The sequence below is a fragment of the Strix uralensis genome, chromosome Z (assembly GCF_047716275.1).
Source record: "Strix uralensis isolate ZFMK-TIS-50842 chromosome Z, bStrUra1, whole genome shotgun sequence".
Lineage (NCBI taxonomy): Eukaryota > Metazoa > Chordata > Aves > Strigiformes > Strigidae > Strix > Strix uralensis.
The window spans coordinates 89,485,248-89,505,810 of record NC_134012.1 but is presented as its reverse complement, the minus strand read 5'-3'; the positions used below and the strand labels follow the sequence as shown (position 1 = coordinate 89,505,810).

The window sequence follows — 20,563 nt, the reverse complement described above, 5'->3', positions numbered from 1 at the left end:
CTTGTTTAAACAAGTTTCAGTCATGAGATAAGAAACCTACTACTACATAATATATCAAAGAGTCTACATCAGCTTCAGTTCTCACCCCCTTCCTGTAACATTTATATAGCTGGCACTATCAAATGGTCATGCTAGGATCCAGTATTCATCCCAACCAAAAAAGGTAAAGACAAATCAGAAATGCATCTGGTACAGACAGAAGCTTTTCTTAAGACAGACTTCAAATGACACGTATTGGAACAAGCTGCACAGACATCAGAAGTGCCCTACTGGATGACACACCATCAGTTGACCTAGCCTAATATTTTGCCTCCTTTTGCTGCTGTTGGCAGGCCCAGCCACTTCCCACAAACCTTTTCTGACATAGGACACCTGGGAATGTTGGAGGAACATGAGACAGTAAATCCCTGCTTAACCTGTCAGTATCTATGTATGAACCTGTTGGCCGTTAGCTTGTCTAACCACTCCTGGGATCTGAGAATTATCTGTCTCTCTCACCTCCTAGGGCAACAAATACTAGAAGTTCACTACCCATGGCATCAAGTGCTGTGTTCCATAAACTTAAACTGATCTTCTAGATTGAGCATTCCCTTGTTCTTTCACTGCAGTGATGAATGACAGTCCAGCATTCAGTTTATTCACCATCTGTATCCTCAGTTTTCTGTGATCATGTGAACTTGACAAGTCTCCTTGTAACATATTTTATCCCTCTTTATGGAGATAGATATTTTCTGATCCCCATTTTTAACGTTATTCTCTTTTTCTATCCTATCCTCACCCAAACAATTCCCTGGAAGATCTTCTTATTTGCACCTATTCTGCAGGAAGAAGGCAAGAAAGTGAGGGATACAAAGGGAAGATCTTTCATTCTCCTTTGGCATATACTTTCCATAGTTCTATGAGAAACTGGAGCCCAGCTCTGTCCTGAAGTCAAGTAAGAGACAGGCAGCTGTTGTTGCCCACCCCGGGACCGCCCCAGTTGCCGCGCTGCCCGCCCCGGGTCCGGCCTCCGGTGCCGCGCTGCCCGTCTCGGCACCGCCCCCGGTAAGGCGCTGAGCGCCCCGGGACCGAACCCCGGTGCCTCGCTGCCCGTCCCATGGACAGAACCGCGGTGCCTCGCTGCCCGCCCCGGGACCGCCCCCGGTATCGCGCTGCCTGCCCTGGGTTCGGCCTCCGGTGCCGCGCTGCCGGTCTCGGGACCGCCCCCGGTAAGGCGCTGCCCGCCCCGGGACCGAGCCCTGATGCCTCCCAGCCCGCCCCGGGACTGCCCCCGGTATCTCCCAGCCCGCCCCGGCACCGCCCACCGGTACCTCGCTGCCCGCCCCGGCACCGGCCCCCGGTGCCTTGTTGCCCACCCCGGGACCGAACCCCGGTGCCGCGCTGCCCGTCCCATGGACAGAACCGCAATGCCTCCCAGCCTGCCGCGGGACCGGCCCCGGTGCCGCGCTGCCAGTCTCGGGACCGCCCATGGTAAGGCGCTGAGCGCCCCGGGACCGAACCCCGGTGCCTCCCAGCCCGCCCCGGGACCGGCCCCGGTGCCTCCCAGCCCGCCCCGGGACAGGAACCCGACGACGCTGCCCGTCCCGGGACCGAACTCCGGTGCCTCCCTGCCCGCCCCGGCACCGCCCCCGGTGCCTCGCTGCCGGCCGCTGGACCGAAAGTCGGTGCCGCGCTGCCCGCCACTGGACAGAACCGCGGTGCCTCGCTGCCCGCCCCGAGACCGCCCCCGGTATCGCGCTGCCCGCCCCGAGTCCGGCCTCCGGTGCCGCGCTGTCCGTTTTGGGACCACCCCCGGTACCTCGCTGCCCTCCCCGGGACCGGCCCCTGCTGCCTCCCAGCCCGCCCCGGGACTGCCCCCGGTATCTCCCAGCCCGCCCCGGCACCGCCCACCGGTACCTCGCTGCCCGCCCCGGGACCGGCCCCTGCTGCCTTGTTGCCCGCCCCGAAACGCCCCCGGTGCCTCCCAGCCCACCCCAGGACCGACCCCCGGTATCTCCCAGCCTGCCGCGGGACCGGCCCCGGTGCCGCGCTGCCCGCCCCGGGGCAGAACCGCAATGCCTCTCTGCCCACCCCGGGACCGGCCCCGGTATCGCTCTGCCCGCCCCGGGACCGCCCCCGGTGCCGCGCTGCCAGTCTCGGGACTGCCCATGGTAAGGCGCTGAGCGCCCCGGGACCGAACCCCGGTGCCTCCCAGCCCGCCCCGGGACCGGCCACCGGTAGCTCGCTACCCGTCCCGGGACCGGCCCCGGTGCCGCGCTGCCCGCCCCTGGACAGAACCGCGGTGCCTCGCTGCCCGCCCCGGGACCGCCCCAGGTGCCGCGCTGCCTGCCCCGGGTCCGGCCTCCGGTGTCGCGCTGTCCGTCTCGGGACCGCCCCCGGTACCTCGCTGCCCTCCCCGGGACCGCCCCTGCTGCCTCCCAGCCCGCCCCGGGACCGCCCCCGGTGCCTCCCAGCCCGCCCCGGGACCGACCCCCGGTATATCCCAGCCTGCCGCGGGACCGGCCCCGGTGCCGCGCTGCCCGTCCCATGGACAGAACCGCGGTGCCTCGCTGCCCGCCCCGAGACCGCCCCCGGTATCGCGCTGCCTGCCCCGGGACCGGCCCCGGTGCCGCGCTGCCGGTCTTCGGGACCATCCCCGGAAAGGCGCTGAGCGCCCCGCGACCGAGCCCTGATGCCTCCCAGCCCGCCCCGGGACCGCCCCCGGTATCTCCCAGCCCGCCCCGGCACCGCCCACCGGTACCTCGCTGCCCGCCCCGGGACCGGCCCCTGCTGCCTTGTTGCCCGCCCCGAAACGCCCCCGGTGCCTCCCAGCCCACCCCTGGACCGCCCCCGGTGCCTCCCAGCCTGCCGCGGGACCGGCCCCGGTGCCTCCCAGCCCACCCCAGGACCGACCCCCGGTATCTCCCAGCCTGCCGCGGAACCGGCCCCTGTGCCCCGCCGCCCGTCCCGGGACCGCCCCCGGTGCCTCCCAGCCCGCCCCGGGACCGTCCCCTGCTGCCTCCCAGCCCGCCCCGGGACAGGAACCCGACTACGCTGCCCGTCCCGGGACCGAACTCCGGTGCCTCGCTGCCCGCCCCGGCACCGCCCCCGGTGCCTCGCTGCCCGCCGCTGGACCGAAACCCGGTACGGCGCTGCCCATCCCGGGACCGGCCCCGGTGCGCTCTGCCCGCCCACGGACAGAACCGCGGTGCCTCGCTGCCCGCCCCGGGTCCGGCCTCCGGTGCCGCGCTGTCCGTCTCGGGACCGAACCCTGGTGCCTCCCAGCCCGCCCGGGAACTGCCCCCGGTGCCTCCCAGCCCGCCCCAGGTCCGACCGCCGGTATCTCCCAGCCCGCCGCGGGACCGGCCCCCGTGCCTCTCTGCCGGCCCGGGGACCGACCATCGCTGCCTTGTTGCCCGCCCCGAAACGCCCCCGGTGCCTCTCTACCTGCCCCGGTTCTGGACCCCGGTGCCGCGCTACCCGCCCCGAGATCGGTTTCCGACGGACCTGCCTGCATGGCACGGAACCCCGGTGGAGCGCTCCCCATCCCGGAACCGGCCCCCGGTGCCTCCCAGCCCGCCCCGGGACTGGCCCCTGGTATCGCGCTGCCCGCCACGGGACCGTATCCCGGTGCCTCACTGCCCGCCCTGGAATGTCCCAAGGACCCTCTTAGTACTCCCCAACATATCCCAGTACATCCCAGTGCCCTGCAGTACGTCCCAGTAACCATCCCAGCGCCCCCCACTGTCGTTGTTGCGACGGACACGACAAACACCGAATTGTGCAAAAATGGCTACTTTATTGTTCTAACAAGCCTTTTTATAACTTTATGAAGAGTATGTGTCCATATCTGATTGGTTTAATTACAGACTAACAGTTCATGACTGGATGACCTCTTCTCTGCCGCAACCTCGATAACCTTCCTCTCCTTGCGGTCAGGCAGTTCCAGTCTGGCTGTTCCTTAATCTTGTTTACTCAGCTCTTCTCGGGACTTTCAAGCCTCTTCAGGGTACGTGGTTATCTGTTCAAGGTCAATATCAAACTTACATTCTGATCCCTCGGACCAGCCGAGGTCTCCCATGGTACCAGTACTGGTTCCCAGCTCCAAGCACGGAAGAGATGCTGGGCGGCTCAGGCCGCATGCTCTGCCCAAGCCAGAAGGTCACTGGGGCACAAGGGGCAGCCCTGGCTCTGAGTTCAGGGGGGAGCAGTGTGGGAGGCTCCCACGCCCCAGCCTTACCGTGGGTCCTGGCTGATGGTGGGATACAGGCAGGTACCCCTGCAGTGCACCTGGTACAGTCGCTTTGTGCCCAGGACCTCAAAATGCAGCGTCTGGTCAAACTGCCCCGGCACCGTGGAGCTGAACTGGACCTTCAGTTCCACCTCACTGTGGGCAGGCACTATCCACCGGCAGCTGCTCAGCCTGGCAATTAAAGAGGAGGCTTCAGACATTGCTAACGAGCAAACGAGAGAAGGAGGAGGCTCATGGACTCGCCATCCCGTGGAGGCACCAGCAGAGGGTCCCTGTGGAGCTGGGGATGATGGACCCCGTTTGGCAAGATGGACGTGAAGCAGGGGGATCACCTCCTCCCTCACAGCTCACCTGACGGATTTCCCCGGGGATGGGACCGTGTCCATGTCGCTTTGGTGCGCCTCGGGGGGCCGCGTGGGTGCTCCCGTGCCTGGCACCTGGAGACCTCTCTGGAGCTCCTCTTCTCCCTCACAGCCTCCCGCCTGCCCGCGGCTTTCTCCTTCCCCGACCGGCCCCTGCTTGGCGTGACCTGCTCCTCTGACACCTTCACACCAAGGGAGAGAGGTGAGACCTGCCCTGAGACACCCCCATCCTGGAGAGAAAGCTGCAGGTTTGTTAACAGACAGGAGGGAGAATAAACCACCAACCCCCTCTGCCCATGGATTTGGTGTTCCTTATGGGACTTTGTTTCTCCTACAACACCCCTCCTTGCCCAGGACCCTCTCCTCAAGGGAAGTTGAAGGTTTTAGCTGATTTTTCTCTCATCTCACAGAACTGCCCTATGCCTCAAGCAGAGCTGTATCTTTTAAACAGACAGGAGGGATGCCTGCAGACACGGGGCCCTGTCATGACTTCACTGCCCTTCCACAGTGATCCTTTTCCATCCCACCTGCCCCCCATGCCCCCATCCAGCCTGGCCCCTGCCCTCGCACCTTCACTGCAGGCACAACAGGGACGTCCAAGAAACTTCTGGTTTCCTTCTTTCCTTCTTCTGCAGTGGCACCTTCTGGCACCACAAAGGTGAAGTGCTCGAGGGCTTCTCCTGCTGCAGGGACCATCCGCTTCTCTGGGTAGCGGATCACAGAGTAAAAAGCAGTAGGTGGAATGGGAGGCCCCGAGGGACCCAGTCCCAGGTCATCCAGGATCTAAAGCATAAGAGAAAACCCTGTTTATACTCCTGTCGCCTTCATCCTCACACTTCCTGAAAGGCACTGAGCTTTTGGCAATGGGTTTTTTTATTTAGATGGAGTACAGTGCTTTTTTATGCCCAGTGGGGTGGGCAGGCTCCAGAGCAGTGCCAGGACCTACAAGTGGGCCCTAGAGAGAAATCTCAACTCTGAGTGACTCGGCTGAAGGAAACAATGACCAGGAGTTGCCCTGCCCTGGGACCGTTTTTAATGATTTCCAGACTGGGAAACTCTCCAAACAGAGAGGATGTTCTAACAGAGAGCGCTCCCTCTTTCCACCCATCTGAGGGATGGCAAGAACTTCCCCAGCACGTGGCTGCTGTGAAACCATCGTGGAACATCATCAGTGTCCTGGACAAGGCTCTGTGCTGTTGTCACCTGGTGGGACACAATGCACCAGGGCCCAGACCACGGCAGGCTCAGCATCTGAGCCTCACAAGGGCTTTACCTGCTCTGCCGCTGGCAGCTTGCCACTCTCCAGGATCGCCCCAGTCACATCTGCAGAGCTCAGCACCTGGATGTCCAAGCAGGGCACCCCGACGTCCTGGCCTCTGGCTGACCCTTCTGCACCTTCCCCTTCCAGCTCAGATAACTTGGAGTCCTCAAGAGCCTTCAGTTTTTCTAGATGCTCCTTCTCTGTGTCCTTTCGGCTCCTCCGCCTGGATAAATGCTGGCGCTGGCCTTGTACTTGGTGCTGCACCACCTCTTGGTTCAGAGGGGACAGCAGGATACCCTGAGCCCTGTCCCAGGATGACAAAATATGCGTGACATCCTTCTGCGATGCCTCGTAGATCTTAAACCTCAGGGCCAAGTTCTTCTCACTGTCACTCTGCACCTCAGTTTTGGTTTCCCCCTGTTCTGGGTCTGCAGGTTGCACAACCTCCACTGGGCAGGCCTCTGTCAGGGGAGCCTTGCTCTGCTTTTTCTTATCTTCCTTGTTACTTGCAAGAGAGTCTGGGTGCTCCTTTGCAGATCCCTTCTTCTCTCCCCCCTCGGTGACATTGGACAGGTTGCCGGTGGATGCGCTGGTGTTGCTAGTGGATGCATTCGTATTCTGGGCAGGAGGAGCAGGAAAAAGCTGTGAGCATTTCAAAGCACCAACTCAAATGCTGTAGGACAGCGGCAATCTTTGCAATAGCACCCCACGCCTCATCTGAGACCTGTGCTAGGTGCTCTACAAACCCCAATTCAGAACGCAGCTGGTACCCAGTTGAGCTCAACTGAAACTAAACTCCCCAGTGCCAGACTGATGAGGAGTCCTGCAAACCAGCTGAGAAACAGAACAGCTTCCCCAACCCAAACAGGGAACTTAAGACACCTCCTTACTCCTGTGCAGTCCTCCAGGCACGTTTCTGGTGTGCTGAGCATCCATCCCTGTGTCTGGCTGACACTTTGGGAAGTCTGGCTGCTAATGAATACCTAAAGGGCCTGGTGGTATCTCCTGCCAGACAGGTAGCAAAAGACACCACATCCCAGGCGGGTCATGGCTCAGAGGTGTAAGTCACATGCAGAACGGGGAGAAATGCTGAACTAAAACTATCTAGGGCTTGGAGTTACGTGAAGCCATGACTCGAAGGCAGCATGACCCTAGAAGAACAGCTCTACCCAACAAACCCGTGCGAAAATACCCCTGGTGAAGCAGTAGCACAATCAAACACTGGCTGCTGTTTCCCAGCACAGCCCCGTGTGTTGCTGATGGCCAGGTACTCACCCCCAGCACCGTGGGTGGCTGCTGGCTTCGCCAGGAATGGCACGGCTCAGCAGGAGGGTCCCCAGGGCTTTCACTCATCTCTATAAACACAACCAACCACCTGCCTGACTCCAGGCTGGCTTTTCTTCCTTGAAGCATTTTCTTTGTCTTTTCCAAGCTTTCTCTTGGCCCACTTAGACAACTTCTTCAGCAATTCTTCCTCCCTCAAGCGTTCGAGCTCCCACCGGTGCTTTTCCTCTAGCTCTCGAGCCAGCCGCTCCATCTTCCTTCAGCAAGACAAACAGAAAACATCCCCGAGAGTCACCGCCAGAAATCTGGGCTCGCTGCAATCCCAGCTGGTCCCACACTTCATTCACTGACCCTAAGGCCAGGCACAACTGTTAGACCAGCTCTGTGGACTTCCCTCAACTTGAGGAGGCTAGGACATCCAAAGTGAGGGAAGTGGGAGGGGACCTCCAGGGCCAGCCAAATCTAGGCTTTGCTGTCACAAGGTCTAAATTGCACTACTTCTCCAATAAGGTCCACCTGGACACCTCCAGCATGCTGCCAAAGACTGATCCACCATTGCTCCACACTGGAGGCTGAAGCTCTCATTATCCAGCTCACAAATCACTAAACCAGCTCACAAATCACTAACACCTGCTTATCCCTGTACCAATACTTGGCTTATCTAGCCCTTCTCCCTGGGCACAGCCTGCTCCTTAGTGAGACTAGCTATATCAATCAGAAAGCAAAGGCTGCAGTAACTGCCCTCCTGCAAAACAGGCTCCAAACAACCAGGTTTCCTGCTGGAGCCCAGCTGGGACCATGGGAAACTTGTGCTGCCTGTCCTGGAAATCACAGTTTGAAGCAGCCCTAGTGATCTCCTCCCAGGGAAACAAACTTCAGCTGGGGCTGAAAGAAGTGCTGAAACACAGGCTCACTTTAAGCAAGTCCCTCCCCAAGTTTCAGGCAGGGGTTAATAGAGGCTTAAGCTTATCCTGTGTATCCTCTTGAACAGGGCTGCTTTGCTGGATCAGAACTTCTCCCAGGCTCACCTGCTGCTGCAGCTGAAGGTGAGCCTAAGAGACACCAGCTTTTGTGGCTGGTGTCACTCAGTAAGGAAAACCCTGGGAGCTCAGCAGTGCAAGGGCCTCACCTACAGCAGGACTGGGATCCAAACCAAGCCCACACAGCTGCGCCTCACACCAACCCACACCACAACCCCTCTGGTTTGGTGAAGAAGGGCGATGAAGATGAGAACGAACATAATTAACTTAGAGACACTTGTAAGCACAGTGGCAAGGGAAGCACAGAGCCCAGCTCCCTGCAGCCAGTGTTGAAGCCGAAGGGCTCACCACTAAAACGGAGAGAAGATGTTCTCATCTCACCAGAGGAAGGTCCCTCCTCTGCTGGGAACCAGGGAGGTGGAACTGGCAATCCTTGTGCTGCTGGTAATTAATGCTTTTGGCCTTGGTAATCCATCTGAGCACAACCAAGGTCTCCGGAGCAGGGAAACCCTTTGGGGACACTATCCTGGGGAGGCACCCATAGAAGGCTTACAGACCTTTTCTTCCTCTCACGCTGCACTTGCAGTATACTGTTATCAAACTGAATTTTCTCCTTCTCGGTGAGGGCATCATACTCGTCCTCTTCCATCTCCCAGAGATGCGCTTTCTCCCTCCTGGCAGCTTCTTCCCACTCCCGTCCTTCAGCACAGACCAGAGGAGAAACCATCAGTGCCTGCAAGCAGAGCTTGCTGCTCTGGGTGAGCTGCCAGGATTCACAACTCTGTCCTGACCCAGCCTATCATCCTGCCAGGAGATACTGGCGAGCTCACATCCCTGCTTCAGAATTCAGATAAGCCCCCAAACACTCGCTGGCCAGTGAGTTCCCATGCCTTGCCTGGCTCACATGCACCAGCACTGTGGACAGCTGGCCAGTGATTAGTTATTGAGCCACAACAGCTTGCACTTGTGCCCAGGCTTTAATGTTAGAGACTGAGGTCAGCCTCAGCATTGCTGTATTTTAAGCAACTGTGAGCTGAGTGCTGGCTACACTGAGGCAGAAGGTGGAAGGATTAATAAAAACATCTCTTACAAGTTCTGCTGGTAACCCAGATACACACAGGTAAGGCTGAGGGCTTGAGAGAGGAGATTTCAGAGTTACGGAGATGAAGAGTCTCACCTTCCTGCTCTTTTGCGGCCATCTCCCTGGCTTTCAAAGAAGCATAATCCTGGAACAGGTTCACAAAATAGATGTAAGGCCGATTTCTGACAGCTTTGAGCAGGCAGAGGAGAGCAGACGCCGTGTTGCGTGCAAAGGGGGTCTCTACCACTCCCTGGTAGCAGTCACTCAGCTGCAGATAAAGTCGAAAAGGAAGAGAAAGTCAGCTGTCGCACGCATTGGGCTCTCAGCTAGTCACTAAAGCCTGATGTCAAAGATCACCAGCCATCACAGTTCCAAGTGCAGCAGCTCAGACAAGCTCTGATCTTTCCCCACGCTCTGCCAACTTATGGCATCTGCAGCTTCACCCACGGATCCCTGCACGCAGCCCAGGACTCCTCCAAGAGCAGGCACAGCCCTCCTCCTCTCTGAATTGTACCTTGCTGCCTGTCTCTCTGTAGCAAGAACGTACCATTTGCCCCCACTCCACGTACCTGCAGCCTTTCAGAGAGGATGGCCACCAGCAGGTCCTCGGGCAGCACGCAGCTCCAAAAGCCCAGCTCTCCTGATGTGCTGCCACTGATGCTCAGCCATCGCTGCGCAGGAACGCAGGGAAGGGGAGAGAGGTGAGAACTTGATGAGCCCTGCAATGTTGAACACAAGAAAAATCAACCACTTTGGAAACCCCCAAACAATTCCAACTGCTGGGCTTGGAGCTGGGGTTTCTCACTAGCAGGAGACTAAAACAAAACTGCAGGCCAGCAGCTCCAGGGGACCATGCTGGAAGGTGCATCCATGGCCAGCAGAGACCCAAGCTCACAAGCCCCCAGCTCAGCATCCCGCAGCTTTGCCCACCGCTGCAGCCACGTTAGCCAGGACTGCACTTTGCCAACAATCTGTTAAGATGCCGTAGAGTTTTTCTGCCAGAGCACAGGGTTTCATTCCCACCCCGAGCCATGCCCAGCCTGCCCAGCTAGCTCTCTGCACTATAGACCCCCGCACCAGGCTCTGGGTGACACAGAGCCTCCACTGGAAGCGGCCCCTTCACTTCTCAGAGGAAACAGAAAGGTCCCAGGCATTCACCAGTGCAGATCGTGCTTCACCTGGGAGCCTGTCAGATCCATCAGATGCTGTTTCTGGGATTGGGGTGTGGGGCCATCTGTCTTCTTCTTGCCCGCCGCAGCGCTCACCTGGCCTCGGGACCTGATGGACCGCAGGCTGAGTTTGTCCACAGAGCTGGACCGTCTCAAGTCTAGGCTGCGCTTGGCCCTGGTGCCGAACTGCAGGCTGAGGGACGCATCTGCGTTGTGACCTGTGGAGGGGACAGACGCTCAGTGGGGAGCAAGCAGGCACCTTCCACCCCAATGGGCACAGCCCTGCGCCCTGGCAGGGACACGGCCATTGTTCCCCAGCCTGCTGGGCACTAGCAGCACCAATCTCCAGAAGCAGCTCCTGCCCTGCTTCTCTTATTAGCATGGTAAAGCACACCATCTGATACTGGATTTTAAAGCCAGAGAGTTTTTAAGGCACAGCTCCGCATCCCTCCTCACAAATGTGCACGCAGGTGACACTGCACACTAGCTCCCCTATGGATCAAGCCAAGGCTCCACCCTCCAGGAGCATCATTTCTGTACCTTGCACCCATCCTGCATTCTCACATGGAGATGGTAACTTGCAGCCCTGCCCCAGTTGCATCCCCCATCTCCACTGGAGCTAAATCCTCCACATGGGATAACCCCACCTGAGGCCCAGACCCTTCTTCCTTCCACCAGTTCCCAACCCAACCAGGTTCAAAGCAGAGCAATGCAAAACTTCCCCCACCAGAACCAGGGTCTGGCCTCACCCTGCAGAGCGCGGGGCACCAACTGCCCAACAAGATTTTCTAAAAGTCTCTGGTCTCAGGTGGAGAACAGCACCACATGCACGAGCTGTGTGACCTGACAGTGTGTATAGGAAAACCTTGGAGAAAAGAGCTCATCTGCAGCATGTCTCATCTGAAACTCTGGGAGGTTATTCTTCCCTTCCTCTCATGTTTCTGAAGCCACACTCAAAGTCAGTTGTCTAGTGCTTAATGAGCAGCTTCAGAGGGCTTCTTTGTTGTTAAAGTGGGCAGCAGTTCTGCCTGATGGCCACGAGGAGCCAGCTGGATTCAGCTTTGAGGAAATATAAAAAAACCCTGAGAAAAATACAGGTGTGCTTCACCACTCCTAGGAAAAGGAGTATGTGCTGAGAAGCCCAGAGGCAGTAAAAGTGCCCCTGTCTGAGCCCTTAAAAAAGAGATTTTTTTTTTTAATAACACGAGATGCTTTATGAAATGGCTTTGCGTTTCTACACGCTGCACCCATGTTCCCTAGGAGACCCAAGGGCTGTCAGACTTCCTCTCTGGAGCAAGCAGAAGTGGATGGTCATGGTGGGTTTCTGAAGCACTGCTCTAGGTCCAGCGTTTCTCCTTACCGGCACCCTCTGCCTCCTTGCAGCTCTGCTCGATGGCAGCCCCGATGCACAGCTCCCGGGTGCACAGCCCTGCTGAGCTGCTCCTGTCCGAGATGGCTTCTCTCACCATGGTGTCGATGGACAAGCAGGCAGCGCCATAATATTTGGACAAGGCAACTGCTGCTGCTGTCTTTCCTTGAGAGAGAGGAAGAGTGCTCGGTGACACTTGCATGTGAAGCATTTTCAGGACAGGCTCTAGAAAGTCCCCAGACAGGATTTCAAAGTTTCAAGGACAGTCGGAAATCAAGTGCCCCTTTAGGGGAGATCATGAGGGAGGTAGTTGAGCATGGCTAGAAGCATTGTCCTCTAGAGCCAGGAGGATCACCTCCACCTCACATCCAGCTGAGCACTTTGTCCCTCGTGGTGACCTCAACCCTGGGCCAGAACATTGTTTCGAGCCCTGTCCCGCCACCACTCAGAGCGTTCACCAGCCTGTGCTGGCCAGCGCTGACTCAGGCAATGTCTGGGCACGGTCTGGGGGTCAGCGTGGGCGAGGGACTGCTCCCATGAGGCAACATGGGCACTAGGCACTGTGCTCCCACGAAGCAACGGGGACATGGCCACCCTGTGTGGGGGAACGATAGCCTAGCTGTGTGGACACAGGGTGAGCCACAGCACTTGCCCCAGCTGGTGAAGGCCTGGGACCATTTCATGTACCAGCAGAGCTGCGGCTTACCTCGCTTCGCTTCAACTGGTCAACCAAGCACCACAGCCCACCAGGATGTGTCTCTCCTGCTTCCCCACTCCTTGCAGCCACGGACTGCGGCTCACCTACCTGTCAGGGGCGCCCCATGGATGATGACGACGATCCCTCTGCGGTTTCGGGCCGTGCGCCCCTCTGCAGAGATATCGATGCCAAGGTGGCGGGCGATGGCCCTACAGACAGGGCTGTCGGCCAGTTCTCCCGCGGCCGCCTTGCTGCTGGCGATGCTCTGCCGATGCTCTGCTGTGCAGAACCAGATAGAAAAGTCAGCCTCCTGCCTACCTATGATCCTGATCATCCTCCCCATCGCCTCAGATCCTGGGAGAGAAGACTCTGCTGAAACCAACACCACACCGAGGTCTCACCATGCCCCTCCTTTAGGCTTGTGCAGATCAGGGTCTGCCCTAGATGGTGGTCAAGGTGCCTGTTCAGAGTATAGGAAATGGGGTGGCAGAAAGAGGAAAGAGCAAGCATTTGGCAATACCTAAAAGGACTGGGCCAAATCTCCCGTGCCCTGTCAACATGGTCCTCATGGGAGTTTGGTCCCAGGTCCTGCTGAGTAAGGGGGGGACAGGCAAAACCAGGCATTTTACACCGTCCCAAGGGAGAGGCTCCATTTGTGGATCAAACCATTATCCAAAAGCTGGATGCTTTAGGAATATTATACCAGGAGATGTAGCTGGGCTCTGAATTCACCATAACAGCATTTGCAAAGAGCTCCCACCTTTGCCCTTAGGAGATCACCAAAAGCCATCTCGGCTTGCAGTGTCACGCAGGACAGAGAGCGCGCTGCCCTGCCTAGGAAAGGGAACAGCATCATCCTGATCCCAGCAGCTCCTGGGGGAAAAGGTGCTCATTTGGCAAAACTGGGGAGAACCTCTCTGGCCTCTCACTTGTCCCTGCCCTGTCTGCAATATTACCCATCCCCTGTCTTTTCTCAACACCTTCCTCCTCCTCCGCATTCAGATTTAGAGTCCACTTGTTGGACTGGCTTTCATCAAACACGGAGGGGAAAATGAATGAGCTCTGGGATGAGACAGTGTGAATGATCCCAGCAGAGGACTTTCTTCCTTGACCTGACAGAGACTGGACATCTTCAAAGTTTGCTGAGGAGGAAGGACACAGGGAGGGAAGAAGAGGGTGGACATGGCCAGGCAATCTGTTCTTTGACATTTGCCACTTTTCACGGCCACGTGCAAAAGATGGAAAGTTTCCCAAGGAGAAGTCTGTCCAGGCTGTCTCTGCCCTTGGGGGGATTTTGAGTTTGTGCTTTTGGTGCTGGGAAGGAACAAATATAAGATAGCTGGTGATATTAGAGCTGGTCCTGCTGGCTGAAGAACTCATCCAATCTATTTTTTGTGGTTAGGGGACACAAGAGGACAACATGATTATTTCCCCGGTCCACGGTAGGCAGATATGAGCTTGCTTTGGCTGCACTCAGGGCTGGTAGGGGATGCGTGTTACAAGTCACAGACCTTCACACTGGAATTCCTCCACCAAGCTGGGGAATGGGTGGCTGCTAAAAGCCTGGGATTCCCATGGAGAGCTTGGGGCGTGCGGGCTGGACTCCCCGCTGTGTCCACACTCAGGACAGCCAATGCCAAACCCTCACCATTGTCCTGGCCTGCTGGTTCCCCAGTCTTGGACTTTGTCTGCTCATCCTGCAGCCTCTTCTGGTCCTGATAGTACTCCAGCACCTCAGGGGGCAGCTTCTCACCCGGGGCACGCAGAGGCAGCAATAAGGTGTTGTGGCAATCGTAGTCTTTAAGCGTCTGCAGGATCTGTGCATGTAGGGAAGAGAAGTCATATGCAGGACGTGTTTCTAACAAGACGGACTATCCAAGCCCCTCCACAGTCTGCCAGCAGAGCTGGCTAACCCTGAAATGCCACCAGACTTTGCCCTGGGGACTGTCTCCATCTCCCTGGCACGAACCTGGGAATGCTGGAGCACTGTGAAGCTACGGGAGCGTGCACATGGGGACCAGACCTTCCCTCTCACCTGCTCCTCAGCAAGGTACTGCTGGTCGAACTCCAGCGAGTAAAACTTGATGGGGAACTTGCATGGGTTCTTCACCACGACCGTCCCCTCTGCTCCACAGCTGTACGGCAGCAACGGTCCCAGCTCAAGCACTGGGGGGCTGAACTCCAGCTGTGGCTCCAGCCCACACCCCAAGACCTGCAGTTGGAGGTGCTGGCTGCTCTGGCAAATGTTAATCTTCAGCTCACTTCCATAGGACTTCTGAAAAGAGAGAAGCACAGAAAGCTCCTCCATGAAGTCCCAGGTGACAGGGCCTCAAATTCAACTCTTGCCCCAGGGCAGGGGTGTCACCAGTACCTCTAAGGGGAATAGAAAACAGATATTTACTTCCAGCAGGGGCTACAGCATCTGCATGCTGGCTCTGAGTAACTGGGATGAATCCTGGTGTGAAGTGTAACTGGATATTTGGGTGTCAGACGAATCTAAAATGCACTATCAGATGTTTTCACCTAGTCACGAGGGAGTGTGATGCTCATGAGAAAGGTCCTCAGGGTTATGTTGCCCAGACACAGTCCTGGCACTGCTGCAACAGGCAAACATCAGCTCTATGAATGAGGCAGATGAGCTCTCACTGGCTAGAAATAAGGGTTATCTTCTCTGCTCAGTGTTTGGCTCTGGTCAAAGCCAGACACAAGATGGTTACACCTCTACAGCAATTAAAACATCCCTGGGACTGTTCCCAGGCACGGAAGCACTTGTGTCCATCCTGTTACCCACTGCCAGTTTCCAAGTCACAGTGGCCACAGGCAAACTGCTTTTGGGAATGCCCCATCATTTCACCTGACTCCCAGACTGCCTGGGAACGTGCAGACAGGCTGGGCCAGAGCCACAGGGACTGCTGGCAGCACACCACTCCAGACGACTGTCCTGCCGTGCCCAGGAAGGTGCCTGGTGGCTGTTTTGTCTGCTGGTACCAGCAGCAGGACTTGCCTAGATTGGCCCTTCCAGGGTTATCCCCTGCAAGCGCACCAGCTGCTCTGCACCAGGGCATTGCAGCCTTAAACAGGCCCGTGGAAGGGGGAGACGAGGGCAAACAGGCAGATTTCCCCCCATGCGCCGAGAGGCAGCCACCTCACCGTGCCCTGATGCTGAGCAAGCTCCCCAGGGGGATTTCAAAGCCCCTCTCAGAAGAGTGTGCTGCAGGGGAAACTGAGGCACAGTGGGTACGGTGCTTGCAGAAAGCTCTCTGTGGAGGCAGACGCCGTCTCCTCTTCCCTGTGCTGGGCTCTCGTTACCACACTGCCCTGCCAGACCTCTTGGGGGTGACACTTGCTGATCTCACCTCTTCTGTGGGTGAAAACCTGACTCGCATGTTGCATTACTGTCCTGGAGCGAGGGTTCCAGCCGAGGGCAGCGCCTCGAAGACACAGGGCTGGGCCTTCAACTTCTGGGGCACCTTCCGATGCATCCTCGCTGGCCAATGTCTGTCCATCTGAGAACAAAAAAACAATTGTGTGAGGTCTCCTTGGTCTGCGAGGACAGACCCTCGGTTCCTCCAGTGCTCTGAGACACCGTCATGGTGCTGAGGGCACCCACAGCCAAACCAGCCGAGGCCACCTCTGGCCTAGAACTGGAGGGAAAACAGGCAGGGCAGGCAGATGGGGCGGCACCATCCTCAGAAGAGGAGGAACGGGGGAAGGTGGCAGAGAAGTGAAGCACCAGCTAATGCACAGGTCCAGGTGAGCCAGCCTTGCTCTGTACCCTCCAAAGCTTCCTCGGAGGAGCTGTGGCCCAAGTGCTCACGCACAAGGGCAGAAAGGGCAAGAGAGGCAAAGAAAACCCAACCGAGAAGTTACGTGTTACACATTGTCTGTGCTTTACCTTCTTAACAGGCTCATTTATAGTGATGAGCCAGTTACAGGGGACCTGGAGCTGATTGTGGAGCTGGACAGTTTCTTCCTGGCACTGCCCACACTGGAGAGTGGAGAACTCCAGTCTGTCCCTGGAGATGCAGAGGGATGGCACAGCCACGCTGGCATGGAGGTGGACATGGAACGTGGGGCCTCCTGCTACCTAGGGAAGGACCGAGCATCCAGCTGAGAGCCCCGGTGACATCTGCTGCTGTCACCGACTCTCCACTTGCCCTGAGAGGTGCACGGGCACAGCGGGGTGAGGAAGCATGCCGTAGGTACCTTGATGGGCAGGAGCACGTCCACCTCTCCCAGTGGCAGGTTGGCGCTCTGTGGGTCGAAGTGCACTTCAAACACCTTGGTCTCACAGCAGAGCAGGTGCTTCACGTGGTCCAGATCCACACTGAAACCTTGAACAGATGAAAATAAAGCAGCTGAGATACACAATCGACATGAATGTGTCACAAGCACATTAAGGCCATATGTCCTGGCTGGCAGCTCTGTGAAGGACCCCTTTGTACCTGTGGAGAAGACTGCCACTCCTTCTCCCTTGTCACCACACAAGGAGAAAGGGCTTTCACAGCCAGAATCCAAGACCCACATGGTAAAAAGGAAACATCTCAGCTGAGGAGCTCCAACCATTCCTTCACTAGGCATCCCAGGGAAGGATGCACAGACCTCTCCAAAGGAGAATTTCCAACTAAGATTCCCCCATGCCATGGTGCTCCCTGAAAAACAATTTAGAGGAGGCACCTGATCACCCTTCAGACACGGCGAGTCACCGTTTGCTGGTACTGCAGCCTTATGTCAAGGCCTGTTTCGAAAGCCTATTTTGATACAACAGAGGGCCTCACAGGCTGTCTTCTCAATAAAGGCTGAACAGAAGTGCTATGGCATTATGAACTTTAAACAAAGCACTTCCAAACCACAAAGCGTCCATCTGTTTGCAACACAAGCCCATGGAGTGCCCATCAGATGATGCTCATGGTAGCCAAGAGCAGAAGATGCTGAGAGGTGACCAAGGTGATCAGCCCATCCAGCCCCTGCAGGGAAGTGTTAGGGCAGGCACAGGCAGGCCGGGTCTCTGAGCACTGCTGGCCAGGAGAACTCAGGCTCTAAAGCACCAGGCAGAGGGTCCCAAGGAGGAAAAAGTTATACATACAAGCACTCAAAAAAACTCCCCATGTCTAGTGGCTTAAGCTAATCTGTTAGAGACAGCTCCTTCAAGCCCACGTGAAGTCTCTCCAGCACCGGTTACCTGTGTCACGCAGGACCCGTCTATCAGTGCGGAAGGACACAGGGAACTGCCCGGTGTTGGTGATCCTCACGACGTGCGTGGGGGTGTTACCGAGAATCACGTACCCAAAGTCCAGGAGGTACTCGGGCAGCTCAACTCTGAAAGGAGGAGTAAGGACAGTCCTTAAACCACAGCCTGGCTACATTTCCAAGAGCATGGAAGATGCAAATAAAGTGAGTATTTCTGGATTCGCTGCTGTAAAAACTCAACTCAAGCCTATGAAACCCAAGGCCTGACCATCTGGTAATAAGACTTTGGTAAGTCACGAGGAGCATAGGACCTAGGATTTATCAGCTACCAGTGGGACCTTAAAATAAAACTAGTTTAAAATGAATACTGGTCACAGCTCCTCTGCTATAGAAAGCCACTGTAGATAAGTCCAGTGGACCTCCACTGGTCTCAATGAAACTGCTAAGCTTGGTGTACAGCCCCAGCCTGAAACGGCTTCAGGACCTTGTCATAAGATTCGCCTGCACAGGAAATCTTCACTGCTCTGCAACCAGATCTGTCCCCAAAGCAGCACCGACAAATGCAGTAATCAACACCTACAAGGTTCACGGGAGGGTCCTTTTCCAGAGCAATCACACTTGGGAAAGCACATACGTGATCCGTTTTGCAGAGCATCTTCCTGAACTGGAGCCTACCATGCCCGTGCCTCCTCATGAAGGAGCAGAGGGAAGTTACCGAGGTAAGCCCTGCAGTCCCACCAGCATCCAAGCCACCTGATTTAGGGTTTGTCAAGGGTGTGTCAACCTCTGCAGTTCCCTACTCTTTTTGCTCAGTGTGGTCTGTTAGCTGGAACAAAGATGCCAGCTTTGAGTTGCCTCTTTCAGAGCTGGTCAGCAGGGATGGTGTTGGTGCTCTCTGGAAGGGCTTGATGCTCTGCACTGGACCCCCTCAGCCCTAAGAGCAGGACCCAGAGCCTGTGGGGAGCTGAGCACCTCCAAAGCTCAGGGTGGCTCTGTGGAAGTGAGGACACTCAGCTGCTCACAGGGAGCATGTCAAAGCTACCAGGATCAGACCCTTTCTGAAGTCCCCACTATCCCCAGCTCTGCAGACACAAGGACCTCTCAGGAGCAGGAGTGCACTGCTGGGTGTTACCCTTGGGGCACCTGAAGATAGGGTACAGGAGGCCCTACTAACTTGAGAAGCCTCTGACGAGCGTGCTGGTCAAAGGCAGTGGCCTCTGGGGGACCAGAGGTGAGAGCTTTCTGCTGCTCCAGGGCGTGTTCCTCTATCAGCATCTGCTCCATCTGCATCTGCAGCCGAGGGTCCAGCTGAGGGAAGGAAAGGCAGTGGCTGGTTAGCAACGGTCCTTCCCAAGGCTCCCCCCTGCTTGTGTTGAGAGGGGTGATGGGGTCCTTCTGTCTTGCTGCTCAGTGTCTGTGACACCTCCTGCTCTCTTAGTCAGGGCCTCATCTCAAGGGCAATGAACTCCAGTATCTTCGCCTGCACAGTCACTGTTACAAAAGCTGATCTGGCCAGACAAACAGACAGACAAGCCAGGAACCTTCCAGAGCTCCAAGTCTTTGCCTGCCCCCAGCCAGTGCCAAAGCAGCTCGGACAAAAGCTCTCTTGTAAAGGGAGCCACGATAAAGCTGCTGTCTCTTAGAGATCAGTCCTGGCAGCACAGTCCCAGGGCACAGTCAGGCTGCTGCTATTAAGCTCTGTAAACCTGGCAGGGCTTGGGTTGTGAGCAGCAAATAACCCAGTGATGACCTACATCTCCATCCCAAAGTACCATAAATTCAATCACTTGAGCAGGGTCTTCAGGATCTCTCCCTGGGGCAGCCCTGGGGGCAATGCTGAGCTGATGCAGGATCATGGGCAGGTTGGGTGTCCTGATGCAGGATCATGGACAGGGAGGTCCCAAGTGCCAGCAGGGCACCGGGAAGCCTGCAGCGGGCTGCAGGGGACCAAATGACACCGGGGGAGGGTGGCACGTGTCAAATGGGGCAGCAGCCATTCTCACCATGGCATCCAAGGGATCTGGGGGTGGCTCCGCGGCCACAGCCTCCCCCAGAACAACTGCTTCCTCTCTCTGGCTGTCTTCCATCTTTTCTATCACCTCCTTGAGGACCTTCTCATATTTTTCATTTCCTGAAGGAAGAAAACATCCACAAATAGAAGCGTGGCACAGCGCCATTCCCATTTAAGCTGGGAAGCCCCACTTCCTCGACTCTGGCCTCTCCCAGAAACACCCTCCTCAAGCAATGTATGGAAAGTAGATGCTGCTTTTCCTCTATCAACCCTGATGTTCATTCCCACCCATCTTCCTCCCCACATAGAAGCATCTCATCCCCTGCAATGTGACGCAAATCCAACCCTGCCAAAATCCCTGCCAGCCTGTGCTCAGCTTTCCCAAGCATTTCTGTCCAGCCACCACCTTCCCAGGACTCCGACACATGCTGGCAAGCTCTGCAGGATGGTTCCTGGGGCAAAGCCCACACGGGCTCATCTGCCAGAGCCTCAGGAAGCAACCGGGGGGTTGAGTGTTGGTCTGACAGCCCTGAAACCTCCAGGCTCCGTGGAGGCAGGTGTGAGCTGCCCTACGGGCATCTGACATGGAGGAGAAACAGGGGACCCTCCTGGGGAGCAGACAGGCCGTGCTCACCTTTGATGTTCCTGGACAGGTCCAAGTAGATCCTGGGAAAGGTACCCTCTCCTTTCAGGGAGATTTCTTCTGGTTCTAGGTGACCCACTTGGATCTGGAACGTCCTGCAGAAGGCTCCAGGCACTCCTGACAGGTAATAGACTTTCAGGACTTGCTCCTGGCCAGGTCCAACTTAACCCTGCAGGGTGTGGGAGAAGAGGGAGGGAATGAACCAAAGAGGGTTTGGTGGAGGGATGGCTCAGACGACAGACACACCGAGAAGAGAAGGCAGGTTCTCATATATAAGAAAGTATC

General features: G+C 56.9%; 1 long non-coding RNA gene and 1 pseudogene across 1 annotated transcript; both read right to left on the bottom strand.

The window, feature by feature from the left end:
* Positions 1-2,838: 2,838 nt before the first annotated feature.
* On the bottom strand, positions 2,839-3,465 carry LOC141938404 (uncharacterized). Its single transcript, XR_012627257.1, has 3 exons — positions 3,379-3,465; positions 3,030-3,053; positions 2,839-2,901 (listed from the first exon to the last, which is right to left on the bottom strand). It is a non-coding gene; the product is annotated as an uncharacterized LOC141938404 (long non-coding RNA).
* A 3,493-nt stretch (positions 3,466-6,958) lies between these two features.
* Positions 6,959-20,563, bottom strand: part of LOC141938295 (hydrocephalus-inducing protein homolog) — an 86,271-nt pseudogene continuing 72,666 nt past the window's right edge.